This window comes from Sinocyclocheilus grahami, unplaced genomic scaffold, assembly GCF_001515645.1.
Source record: "Sinocyclocheilus grahami isolate Dianchi unplaced genomic scaffold, SAMN03320097.WGS_v1.1 scaffold434.1, whole genome shotgun sequence".
Classification (NCBI taxonomy): domain Eukaryota; kingdom Metazoa; phylum Chordata; class Actinopteri; order Cypriniformes; family Cyprinidae; genus Sinocyclocheilus; species Sinocyclocheilus grahami.
In genome coordinates this window covers 420,931-434,036 of record NW_015505613.1, presented here as the reverse complement: position 1 = coordinate 434,036, position 13,106 = coordinate 420,931, and the positions used below count along the sequence as shown (strand labels likewise).

The 13,106-nt window shown below is 38.4% G+C and overlaps 1 long non-coding RNA gene across 1 annotated transcript in view; it reads left to right on the top strand.

The window, feature by feature from the left end:
* Positions 1–628: 628 nt before the first annotated feature.
* The window catches only part of LOC107551812 (uncharacterized), an 18,835-nt gene continuing 6,357 nt past the window's right edge, over positions 629–13,106 (top strand). The window contains exon 1 of the long non-coding RNA XR_001604811.1: positions 629–639. This is a non-coding gene — a long non-coding RNA (uncharacterized lncRNA). The remainder of the gene's footprint in view (positions 640–13,106) is intronic.

Here is a 13,106-nt window from a genome sequence, read left to right as displayed (position 1 = left end):
GGCAATGAGGCCCAAACCAGCACATCCATTGCAAGAAGGCTTCGGCTTTTTAATTTTACTTAACATTATTTTATTTATCCATTATACTGAAGATACCTTTTTGAAAGATTGTTTTTTGTTTTGTAATTTTGAGGTGTTCAGTATCTGTACTTTTACTCAAGTATGTTTTTTAGGTACTCTTTACACATCTGGATATAAGAGTGCTGAGAACATGCTGATACTCTATAGGTTTTTCACACTGTGCTTCGTCAGTCTGAACCCTGATTTTAACACTGGGTAAAAGTAGATTTCACATTTGTAATTTAGAAGCAGGGTACGTTTTGTACCCTGGTAAAGAAACCCTGCACAAACCCTGCCAAACTTGTACAGTGTGAAGAGGTGTGGTGTCAGAATGTTGCGGCTAGATGCTTAGCAACAGGCATCCAATGGCATGCCTCATATTTACGTGTTTAGGACAGTTACGGAAACACAGCGTGTTGTATAAACAGTCGATTCAGCGTTTAAGTCATTTATATATAATAAAGAACATTTATATATTGAATTATAGATCCATTTATATAGATCAGTGGTTTGTGGGACAATGTTAAATGGTGACAGAAAACATGCGAAACTGGTTAAAGTTTTATACTTACATTTATAGTCCGTAAACTCCATTCTGGAAAATGCATAGAAAACTTTTGTAACATAATAAATGCCTTTACGGTCACTTTTGATCAACGTCATGCATCCTTGCTGAATAAATGTATTATTTTTTGCAAAATCTTACTGACCGAAACTTGTGAGTAGTAGTTTTCAGAATGTGACAATGAGATCAAATGAGGCATAAAAAGACTGTGCAAGAAATTAGCAAACAGATATAAAGTGGTAGTGAGACAATAATGAGAAATGATGACATGAAACAGAGACAGTGTTTAAGTCTGACTAACAGGCTGAAAAAACGCATATTAGACGAGGCGCCATGAGACAAGACAATAAGAGAAGAGGTCGAGATAAAAGGAGAAGCAAGAGAGACTGATAGCTACAGAGTAAAGGGGTAAATATTTCCAGTGTATCCACAAGTATGCTTCCATGATAAGCACATTTCCTTGATTATCTCATCTCATATCTATGTGTAAGTGATATGTAAGTAAAGCAGAATGCAGAATGCAGGAGAAACGAGGAGAGGTGTAGAGCGTGTGTGGGGATTCTGCCCAGAGTGGAGCAGAGATGAAAGCTGCTCTCTGTTTGTCAGATGCAGCTCTAATTATGGCTCCTTTAATTAGTGCATCTCAGAGCTGACTCTCTTGGAAACATGCCACTTTGTGCAGCCCCTTCACCCTCTAACTCTCCATCTCTCTTTACCTTTCATCTACTCTCCCTGGCTTCTCCTTGTGTCTTGACAGCTCATACGCCAAGTAGCAAATCAAGGTAACTTCAGCTGCTGTAGCCCTTAAGCCAGTGTCTTTACTCAGATTGGGAGAGGGAGAGGATAGAAAGACCCAGAAAAACTGCGAAGAAGCGAATGGGAGAAATGGAACACGTCAAGAGTTCATATAGGCACTGGAATGGGCTCTGTGTGCACGCACTTGTGTTGTTCTGTAGTATACCGTACAAAATAAGATTGATTCCAGGAGGTGTTTGGCAGGAGATGACGAGGTTGAGATGGCAAAAAGTGGAGCTGAGCGACATCGCATTCTCTGGAGGAATTACCGTTCGGCGAGGTGGAGACGTGTGTCAGTGACACCGGGATTCAATCTCCCGCAGTATTTACTGTAGCTCCACTCAAGCACAAAGTCCACATGAGCGAGCAGAGCACGGTGACATGATTTCACACGGTTAGCTGGGGGTGGGAGGGTTCCAACTTGAATTTCGATTCCATTCATGTCCGTGATTCTCATTTAGGGAATACTGCAAGATGCTGCATAAATTAACTAAGAGGATATAGGGCGGGTGCACTTGGAAAGAGAGAAAGAGAAGGACTTTTCTTATCGTACCCCTGTGGCAGGACTCTGTTCAGCCCCTCAGGAAAGTCATTAGCTCCCAAAGACCCCTCAAATTCATTATTTCTCTATCACGCACTGTTTACAATTCGTCCTCGTGAGAAGAAATGTTAACAGCTCCCGCTAAGCGCTAAGCTGTGCGGTGACAGAAAGAACGCAGTGTGCATCTTATGTGTGTGGTCATGTTTTATTGACTGTGTAAAATCTGTTATTTATCTCAAATTTATGGCTGCATGAGCCAGTTTCCAAAACTCTGCTTTTTGTATAACTGTTCAGTCTTCTTTAGTTATATCATTACACCAGTAGGTGGCATCTAATAATTGTTTTTAGTCACTGCATTCGTAGTGCACTAGGGAATTATTTATTTATTTTTATTATTTTACAGTAGGCCTACTGTAGCGGTACCATAGTACCATCAGTAAATATACTGATTAGAAATGCCATGTTTCTTACCGGATCAGATTTGACTAAGATATTAAAACAATAATCTTATTTGTAGAGCAGCATTTCTGAAGTGCTAATATATAGTACTGAACACGATTCATTGATTCTTCTTTAAAGTTATATCAAGTTATAACTATAGAGCTACAGTTACACAAGTAGGTGGTATCTAATGATTGTTTTTAGTCATAGAATCATTAATTCATTGTTTATAGTCGTTTCTTGAAGATGGCTAAGGACTCAGCTGCTCGGATTGAGTTGGGCAGGTCATTCCACCAGGAGGGAATGTAAAAGTCAGTGAAAGTGATTTTGTGCCTCTTTGAGATGGCACAATAATGTGTCGTTCACTTGCAGAACGCAAGCTTCTAGAGGGCACATAACTCTGAAGTAATGAATTTAGGTAACTGGGTGCAGAGCCAGTGGTGGTTTTGTAGGCAAACATTAACGCCTTGAATTTTCTGCAAGCAGCTACTGGCTACCACCCAGTACCTCTCTGCACCCATTTACCTAAATTCATTACTTCAGAGTTATGTGCGCATTATCAGTGCAAATTGATGAACAGAGGTGTGACATGCGTTCTTTACGGCTCATTAAAGATTAATCTTGCAGCAGCATTTTGGATTAATTGTAGAGGTTTGATAGAAGTGGCTGGAAGACCTGCCAAGAGAGCAGCCTGGCTTGAAAAAGAGCTTGAACAAGGAGTTGCGTTGCATGTTCTGAAAGAAAGGGCCTGATCTTCCTAATGTTGTATAAAGCAAATCTGCAGGACCGGGCCGTTTTAGCAATGTGGACTGAGAATTTCAGCTTATCATCAATCACAACTCCAAGGTTTCTAGCTGTTTTTGAAGGAGTTATGGTTGATGAGCCTAACTGGATGTTGGAATTTTGATAAAGTGATGGGTTTGTTGAAACCACAAGCAGTTCTGTCTTAGCTAGGTGATGGTCCGTCATCCAACAAGAAATGTCTGTTAGACATGCTGAGATGCGAGCAGCTATCGTCGGATCATCAGGATGGAATGAGTGGTAGAGTTGAGTGTCATCAGCATGGCAGTGATATGAAAAGCCATGTTTCTGAATGACAGAACCTAGTGATGACATGTAGGCAGAGAAGAGAAGTGGTCCAAGAACTGAGCCCTGAGGCACCACAGTGGAGCAGAAAGTATCAGTAGCACTGTTAACATCAAGAGATGATAACTTTTCAGGGGAAGGAAGCAAAGATGAAACCATAGCAGATAGCCAGGAGGGTGAGAGTGAGTGTAGGTTACGACGAAAAGTGAACACGTGGAGGGGTATGTGTTGTGTCAGGAACCATGTTGAGGTTAAGAGTGAGGAGGAAGTGATCCGAGGTGTGCAGTGGAGTAACCAATACATGATCAGTGGATTTACTGATTACTGTTAACAGTAATTACACAATTACTGTGTGTTGATATGGTTTATTTGGATCAGTTCCAGAAAACAGACAAGATATCTGGCAACATTTTGTCTAAAATGTAAGTTGCTCAATATTAACACCTTGTTTACTGAACTGTTGTATTTAAGGAAAAGTAGATTCACATTCGAAATTCAGCACCACTGTGTTTACCTGTGGCCTGTTGTATAAATACACATAGATTTATATCTACTCTACAGATGCAGTTCATAGTATATTAGGAGGAAAGGAAACAGGATATGGATATTTTAAGCAAAGAGGCTGTGGGGCATTTCAGTGAAACTATGTTCTCATTGTTCAATGGACATGACATCATTTATCTGTGCCTTTTTTCACATGACCTTCGTCCAAAGGAAATTATGCAATAGTAGCCTACATTGGGTTGAGACAGTACAGAAAGGCAAAGGATGGAGCATATACTGTATGATGTCAAACGTATTTCTTATATGTTTTTATCTTTTATGCAAGGACATATCTAGAAAATGCACCGTAATGTATTGTGGGAAAGAGCAAATTACCCCAGGTGTATGACTTTTTTCCAATACACCTACACAGCAGACAAGGCACACACATTGAGCACTTTTTGCCAACAGTTGAAATTACAGTTCCTTTTTTTGGCTCTTGAACTCCCAACAGTACTTTTCTTCTCTATGTCAGATTGAAATCAAATCATGTCAGTTGTTTTTGTTTGGGACCACAAAAATGACTGCATTTGCCAAGAATATTGCTAACAGTCTAATGTTTAGTACTACAAGAATGACACCTTAATTCACCTAAACCAACAAGGCACTATGGTAATAATAGTGCCTTATTTTCACGTTATGTGTGTGTTTGTAAGAGTATGATCATTTTTACTGAGGGGAATTTTAATGAATGATTACTGTGCACATGTACTATACACATATACATACATATAGTGTAGGCTACATATAGTGTACATAAATTACCATGGCATTACTGCATTGCCACAGGGTTTTACTGAAGGGTATTGTTATCTGTGTTGGAAAAAAATATCTGGCAGTTTGCTGGACAATGAGGATCTCATTCATGTTTTTCCCCCACCTGGCTTTTGATGTTTGAAGGAACATTTTGATGCACCTGACACTTCTCTTTTCTTTTGGCAAATGTTTTGTGATTTTAAAATATTGGTCAGAGAAGCACTTTTTGGTGCAACATTACAGTACCAGCCACCACTGATTACAATATATGGTTTTGGTTATGTGCCAGAACTGAATTTAGAATGCCTTTGTAATTCCAATTTAATTCCTGTATTTGAAATGATTTTGAATTGAATGCAAATTAAGTTTCAATGCAAGAAAGCAGAATTACATTCAAAGAAAACGTTAAAGTTATAGCAACAAAGCATTGTTTTGAAATAAGTTTTAAGTAAGCAGATTCATTCTTCTGCACGGACAGACAGACAGACAGACAGACAGATACTATCTATCTGTCTGTCTAAATAAAAAGCATTATGTGTTCAGTTCCATTCAAATTGCAGTTCAGTTCTTGAATTCTGAAACTGCACAACTCTGGTATACATAGACATCTACAAAACAGAAGACATGCAATATAACCATATAGCGGTAGAAAACTGCAAAAAACATAATTATACTTGCCTTAATTTAGACTCATAAAGCAGAGGCACATACACAAAGAACGCTGTACACACTATAGGCACAGTGCTGGTGCATCCTCTGCTCGTCTGCACAACAGTGTTTTCGACATTCTCCTCACACACGCACGCTCTGACTCTGAAATCCCAACACACACACACGGGCAACATAAAAGGGCACACGCACCGTAATTGAGAAACATGAAAGAGAGGATTGTGATCTGGCTCAGGAAGAAATGGAGGATTAATTAGACATTTTTCTCTGGCTATATATAGGTGGGTCTTTTTGAGCATTGTTGGCTGGTAGAGCTGTAAGTATGAATTCTAATTAAGAGAAACTGATGAGACTGTAGCCTGCCCTAGAAACGATTCATTTGTATGAGCTCACATGGACCAGAAAGGAGGGGGTAATGATTCCCATGGCAGCTCAGGACATCCTGCAGGAAAAGTCACCTGGGGTGGACAAAAGAGGAGATAGAGAAGAGGAAATGAGAAGAGAGGAGACCAGAAGAGAAGAGACATTTATCCCCTTTTTAGAGCTAATAAATAATAATAAACGTTACACTGGTTAGTGCTAGCTTAAAGCTACCACGAAATCCATACGGACCATTCATATTTTTATGGAATAGTGCAGTGTTTATTATATGATTTATTCGAGCACATATTCATTTTTTTTAAATAATGTGTCCTTGTAATCTGTAAACAAATACATTAACATCACCTCCCTCGCAACAACATCTCTTTTTGATGACGTGCACCAGCACAAGGGCAGCTTTGGGATGTTTACTAACAGTATACTATTTCAAAGGTATGTTGTGCTTCTTTTTGCCCCTAAACTTCACTGTGAGTTTATCGGGCCTTAAAGGGGACATCGGATAGCCATTTTCCACAAGTTGGTATGATTCTTTAGGGTCTTAATGAAATGTCTGTAACATACTTTGTTTAAAATTCCTCAATGGTCCACCCTTTTTACCTAGTCAAAAACAGCTCTTTACACAGCGTCTCATTTCGGTGCGGTGCATGTCTCTTTAAATGATAATGAGCTACTGCTCACCCTACCCCTCTCTTCCGTGGGGCATGTCGACATGATGTGAATTGCTGCCTAGACTAGGACGCAGTATATGGCTCGGAGGTGGTCTTATTTAAATAGCTATCTATCTACGTATAAAGCGGCTGCAAATTGAAACCTCTCGCTGGATGACAGTTTCAGACGTAGACAGCCCGAGCTGCCTGCGTGTTTTCTTTACAGCTTTTCTGAACTGGCAGATATGCCAGAAACGTAACTAAATGCAAAAAAAAAAAAAAGTGCAAATTTCATCTAATGCCCCTTTTTAAGTGGTTAACTTATCTACCAGGCTTCCCATATTTATTAGGCTCATTTGTTATGAAGTTTTAGGCACTAGTCAGTTGGTAAGACCAGCTAAACACCATCTTAGCCAGAATGAGAGACCGGCTAGACCAGCTAAGACCCATTTTAGGCAGGTTTAAGCAGGTTAGTGAGGACACATTCAAATGCATCATGGTGTGCCATTCCTTTCAGCAGGAAATGCATTTGGTTTAGTCCTCCTGGTTGTGGGGGACAGCAGTGATGAGAGGAAATGAGAACATCAAAGTGCATCAGTAATGCTGAGGTTAGTTTGCTTAATTACTACTGAGTGGAGAGCATGAGAAATTAGTCATTATGCTGTGCAGTTTAAGAGACAATAATAACCTCTTCAGTATTCACCGTGATTACTGAAGCTCTCCCGATGAGAGTGAACCTGACTCTCCTTCTGTTCAAAACAGTGGCATTTGTCCCACTGTCCCTGCCTCTTCAGTTTTACATCTCACACAGATTGAACACGTCTCCATCCCTCCAATACACACACACACACACACACAGACACACAAACCCAATCAAACTTCGTCCAATTGCTACTCTGTCTTTTTCCCAGTGGACTAGTCCTCCAGTGACCTGTTCTGTGCAGTTACAGGGCCTTGTGATCATGTGCATGTGTGCTCATGCAGGAGAGAGAGAGAGCGAGCGTTGCAGGCCCATCCCGAAGGGAGCAGGTTCAGAGTGGGGTATGAGTGTGATGAATTAGTCTGCTGCTGGATGGTAGGCAAGAGCAGTTCATCTTCTTCATCTGACCTTGAGCTTATGAGCAGTAATAAAGCATCGCCCAAGCACTCCTGGAATGGCTCCGCTCAATAGCACACACACTGGCGGTTATCATTTTGCTTTAATTCCCTCCATTATGATTGCAAAGGAAATCAATTAAAGCACCTCTGCAGACGTTTTTTACATTTACACTACAATTTGTTGTTTGTAACACAGAGTTTAGATTTTTTTGCAAACGATGCCCGCAAGTGTAACACGTCTTCAGTTGTGTTCACCATAATTAGGCGCTGTGGTGGCTAAAGGTTGAATGCTATATTGAATTTATAGCACTTGCTTGAAGTAACAGGCTCTAGTTTGTTCATTATAATGGTTATGTTGTGGAGGAACACAAAATGCTATTCTAATCTATATGTACACATTTTACAAGCCTATAGAAAGGACTGGACTGGTCACTGTTTAGCATTAGCATCTCTCAAACAAGCCTGCTCTCAAACAAGCTTCACTTATGCTGAAAAAAAATGTCTAGTCTTGATAAGCTGCTTCAGCTGGTGCCCATCGTATATAAGCAGCTAAAACCACATTTCTCATTAGTATAATGTATGTTTTGGGCACTTTTATGCTGTTTTAGCATAGCAACATGTGACAGGCTACTTGACCTGCAACAATAGCCATCTTATTCACCCTGTGCCAATTATAGCAAGGGTGTGCACTACTCAGAATTGAATTGGAATTGAGGTTGCAAACAGAATGCAGTTGCAGAATTTAAATGAATTGAAATATGTCAAATACCCCCTATAGAAAATTGTATTTAGTACCTATATTTCATATTATATATTTTATATTGAATATATTTATCATTATATTTAATAAACAAAACTAAACTTTTGTGGACCAGAGTACAAGAACACATAGTTTCTCAAAATCCCCATTACCTGTGTTAAATTTCTTTGAATTAATTAACCTGTCATTCCAATTCAACTTCCTGTGGGTGTGGCCAATTCAGTTCCATCAATTGAAAGAAAGCCAGTTCTTCAGTTCAGAATTTTGTCCTCTAGTGATTTTCTCAGTGGTATGTGATGGATGTCATCTCATTAGTAATGGTAGGTATTTGTATTGAATATGCAGTTATAGATTTTACACTTTTGTGTGTTTGCATTTAAATATTATAAACATACATTATAAACATATTGACAGCATCTAAAATGTAAACAAACTTATGGTTAAATCAAATGTTGAATAGAATAGAATAGAATAGAATAGACATGCAATGAATAGGTTGGATTTATTGTACTGAATCAATGAGAAAGATTAAAGATGTTCAATTCCATCACATTTAATTAACTAACTATATAATTATATTTAATAACTGTAACTATAACTAACTTCAATAACTACTATATTAACAAACTATTTATCATATCTTGAAATTATAGAATTAATTCTGCTCTGTATGATTTCTGGTGCCACACACACACACACACACACACACACATACACATATATATATATATACATATATATATATATATATATATATATATATGTTCACACACACAATATGAAACAAAACATATTGAAAACTTTAAAATATATAAACTCAAAATGTTTTTGTACACAGCTGTGTATATATAAATACTTTTATGATTTAGATGCCATTAAAATGTCCTTATTGTACATTTCAACATATATTCAAACATACAGAAATGCACATGTAATGTTACAAATATTTGTGAATACTAAAGTGTTCAGGCTGTGGGAGCAAATTAAAAGTCAGACAGTCACTGATCTACTTATTTTCTGACTTATCAGTATAAAATCTGCTCCTTCCATGTCTCTAAAGCAGGAAACAAAATAGAAAAAAACTATACTTTTTTTCTGCTAAATACTTATTTATAGTGTCTGCTAAAGGGTTAAGAACTGGTTCTGTTGCTCCACTTGGAGCTGTTCCCTTAGGTAGAATGATTGCTCCATCTGTTATCCTCAATCAAAGAATCAATGGGCTCTTGTGAAGGAAATTCGTCTGATAAAGTGGCCGGGCATAACAGCACAGTGTTTGTTTGTGTTCGGGTTGTCTTTGTGCGTCTGTGTGAGCACCTGTTCACAATGACACACTTTCTGAACATTGCTGAGGCAAAACGCCTCTACAGAGAGTTGTGCTTTGGCCCCTTTCAGCAAACGGCCTGTCAAATCCAGCCATGTAACGGCTCAGATTAACTAGCTCTCCTTTCGTTTTTGTTGTCTTTGTAGATTCTGTGAAGTGGAACACTGCAGAATAAAACTGCTAGCAAGGCATCTTCTGTGCTTTCGGCCTGAACGTTCTCAGAGAGAAACAACAGAGGCGAGATGTTTCAAACATGTGTATTTTAGGTTTCTCGTTATTGTGCTCCTATATCTCCCACAAGCCCCTGGTTGTGGCACAGGAATAGATTAAGGTAATACAAATAACTCAGAAAGTAACGCAGTCATGCTGAAAGCGTCAGAATCCTTGTGCCTGTGTCTGTGATGACAAGTCTGTGTGTGTGCGTATATGCAAAGCCTCAATGGCTGCCTGGGTGAAACCTTGACTGAGAAGAGAGCAGACAGACAAACACACATCACGTCCAAGACTAGCACAAGACTGCCAAAGGTTTAGCAATAGTGCCCAGGGACACACACACAGACGCACGCATGCACGCACACACACACGCACACACACACACTAAGGGAGAGGCAAAATGTCAGCAATGCTCTCTGGAAAATGTGACATGAGACAGTGTGTCACAGTATCTACACATGTCATCACACCATTTCTGTGTTTGTGACTGTAAATGATTTTTGCATCTGTAGGTGTATAACGGTGGGCTTTTTGTGTCAATATATGTGTGTTTCTGTGCATCTTTATGTATGAATGAGTGATTTGTACATCTATGCATGTGTCGCGGTGGGCTGTCTGTGGGATTGTGCATGTAAATGTGCAAGTGTTTTCTGCATCTATGTGTGTGCGCTGATGTTCAAGTGTGGTTTATAAGGTTAGTTCAACAGCTTAAGCGATGACACCAGGTCAGTAGCTGCAGTCTAAGAGATGTTAGAAGGTCCAGTGTGAGAGAAGGCTTGAATATTGATGTGAGGTAAGAGAGAGACAGCCAAAGAAACAATTTACAATTTCTTCCTTTTTCCTGTCTTCATAAATGTTTTTTTTTTCACATTTGAAATTGCTTACCAGAAATGTAATCATGTTCCTGGGTTATCTTGTTCCATGTTTCACTCTGTTCTTACTTTACTCCACTTAGTATTTCTTTCTTTCTTTCTTTCTTAATAGTCAGGTTTTTAAATTTCACACTCTACTTTTGTAAACCCATGGTTAACATATTATATTTGGGTATTTATGAGGTTAATAACATTCTTTGGACAAGTAGAGCAAGCAATGAGCACATTAAGTCTTCTGAAAAATACTGCATCTTCACACATTTAATGCATTTGCTGACACTGTTTGACAGTAAATTGTTTCCCCAAGATAATGAACAAAAACAGCATTTGAGCATTTATGTGACTGTCCAAAATGCATACATTTTAAATGTAGTTGAATGGTTCACTCAATACATATGGGATCACAATTTGTGGTTCCACAAAAGCTGGAGCAGATGCTTGTGTTTCCTGAAATTGACTTGAATTTGAAATGATGTAGCAAACAGGTTGAAAAATTGCAATTTTAATTTGAATGTTAGCTTCAGTGTCACATGATCCATCAGAAAAATGTGTCAGACTGATTCGTAATGAAACAAAACCACAATGTTTGCAATCTTAGTGTTGCCACAAGCAGTGCTATTGTGTACATAAACATTTTTTTCTTCTATGGCTGTTTTTCTGTTTTAGGTTAGCTACTGCTATATCAGAGCAACAGATTAAATAGAACGTCTCTGGTGAAACTGATTGCAGGGATATAACTAAAGACAGGACAAACTAACAAAAACATAAAAACAACTGCGGAGCACGCCACGGAGGCAGCCATCAGCGTCGGCGCCATCTTACTTAAAGAGAACCTTGCTTGAAGTTGATTAAACTTTCAACAAGATTGTAGCAAGCAACTTTAATAATAACACTTCCAGGTATAGATATTCAAAGGTACATGTACAGAAACTCAATCACCACCTTGAGCACTGAGCAGAGGTGTAAAGAGTACCAAAAAACCATACTTGAATAAAAGTACAAGTCACCAATTCCAAAACAACTTGAGTAAATCTCTTAGAGTATCTGATTTTAACAGTACTTAAGTATTTTACTTATACTAAATATAGACTCAAAGATGCACTAGTCAAAGAGACATGCCAGTGAAAAACTGTAACATTGTGGAGAAGCTGCAGAAAACAGGCTGAGGCAAGGATCTATGTGCTGGTATTTCATGTAAAAACTAGAACAAACAATAAGGCAAAAAAAAAAGGGAACAAAGAACAGAATGACTAGCAAACAGACAACCATTGCATTCAACAACTGACAAGGAACTAAAGAAACACACGGGCTGTGCTCGAAATGCCATACTGTCATACTACTCTTACTATTTCTGTTGTATCCAGTTTGTATGCTGTGAATAGAATGCAAATTTTCTGTATGCATGTAATACCCGGATGACCTACTACATTCGCCAGAATCTGCTAAATATAACTCAAGTACACTGAAATCAGTACAGAAGCTGTTCGGAATAGCATACTACCATACTATATTGCAGTATGCTGTGTGTATACTGTGAATAGTATGTGAATTTTCTGTATGCATGGAATGCCCGGATTATCTGCTACATTGGCTGAAATTTGATGTATGCATCTGAAGATGCTGCATGGGATACTGTTTCCCAGAACGCAATGCGCTCCATGTGACGTTTCATCTTCAAATGCGTGAGTGAACTGGAGGTGGGGAATAGTAATTATAAATGTAACATTTGTATTTGTACGTATATACATATACATGTAAACTACAAACTATCGCTGTGTATCTAAAAACAGTATCGTTAGTAGGACATAAATTGTACTTTAATCTCTACAGCACGTTTCCGATCATCAAATGACGTCACCTTTCTTTATAGCGCTTTAAAGTACAGATTCTTTCAAAGATATTAAATAATAATAATATTGTATAAATAAAAATATTTCAATTATGCAAACATAATTCAATTCCACTATCAAGCAGCTCTAAAAATAAATGGAGTGTATTACTCTAAGGACAAATAGACCAATTTGTTGGCAGAGGCTATTTACATTAACTCTGCCCACCAATGCCTGGCTGTGATTAACAGCTCTACAAAATACACTTGCATTTCTGAAGTATCAGTGGTGCAGCAAGTAAAACGTGAGCTGTTTGCTTTTGACGCAGTCGACTCGAGTTCGATCCTGGCTTTTGTCAAACTAATGCTTCTCCTTTTCCCATCACATACCAGATCAGAAAGAAATGTATTTTCAATAAAAATTAAGTAAATATTTGAAAAGTGGAATTAAAATGCCTCAATAATACAGTGTAGTGTATGCTTTAGGTAGGTTTTTGTCCCAATAAAGTGGCATTCATCTAATACAATTT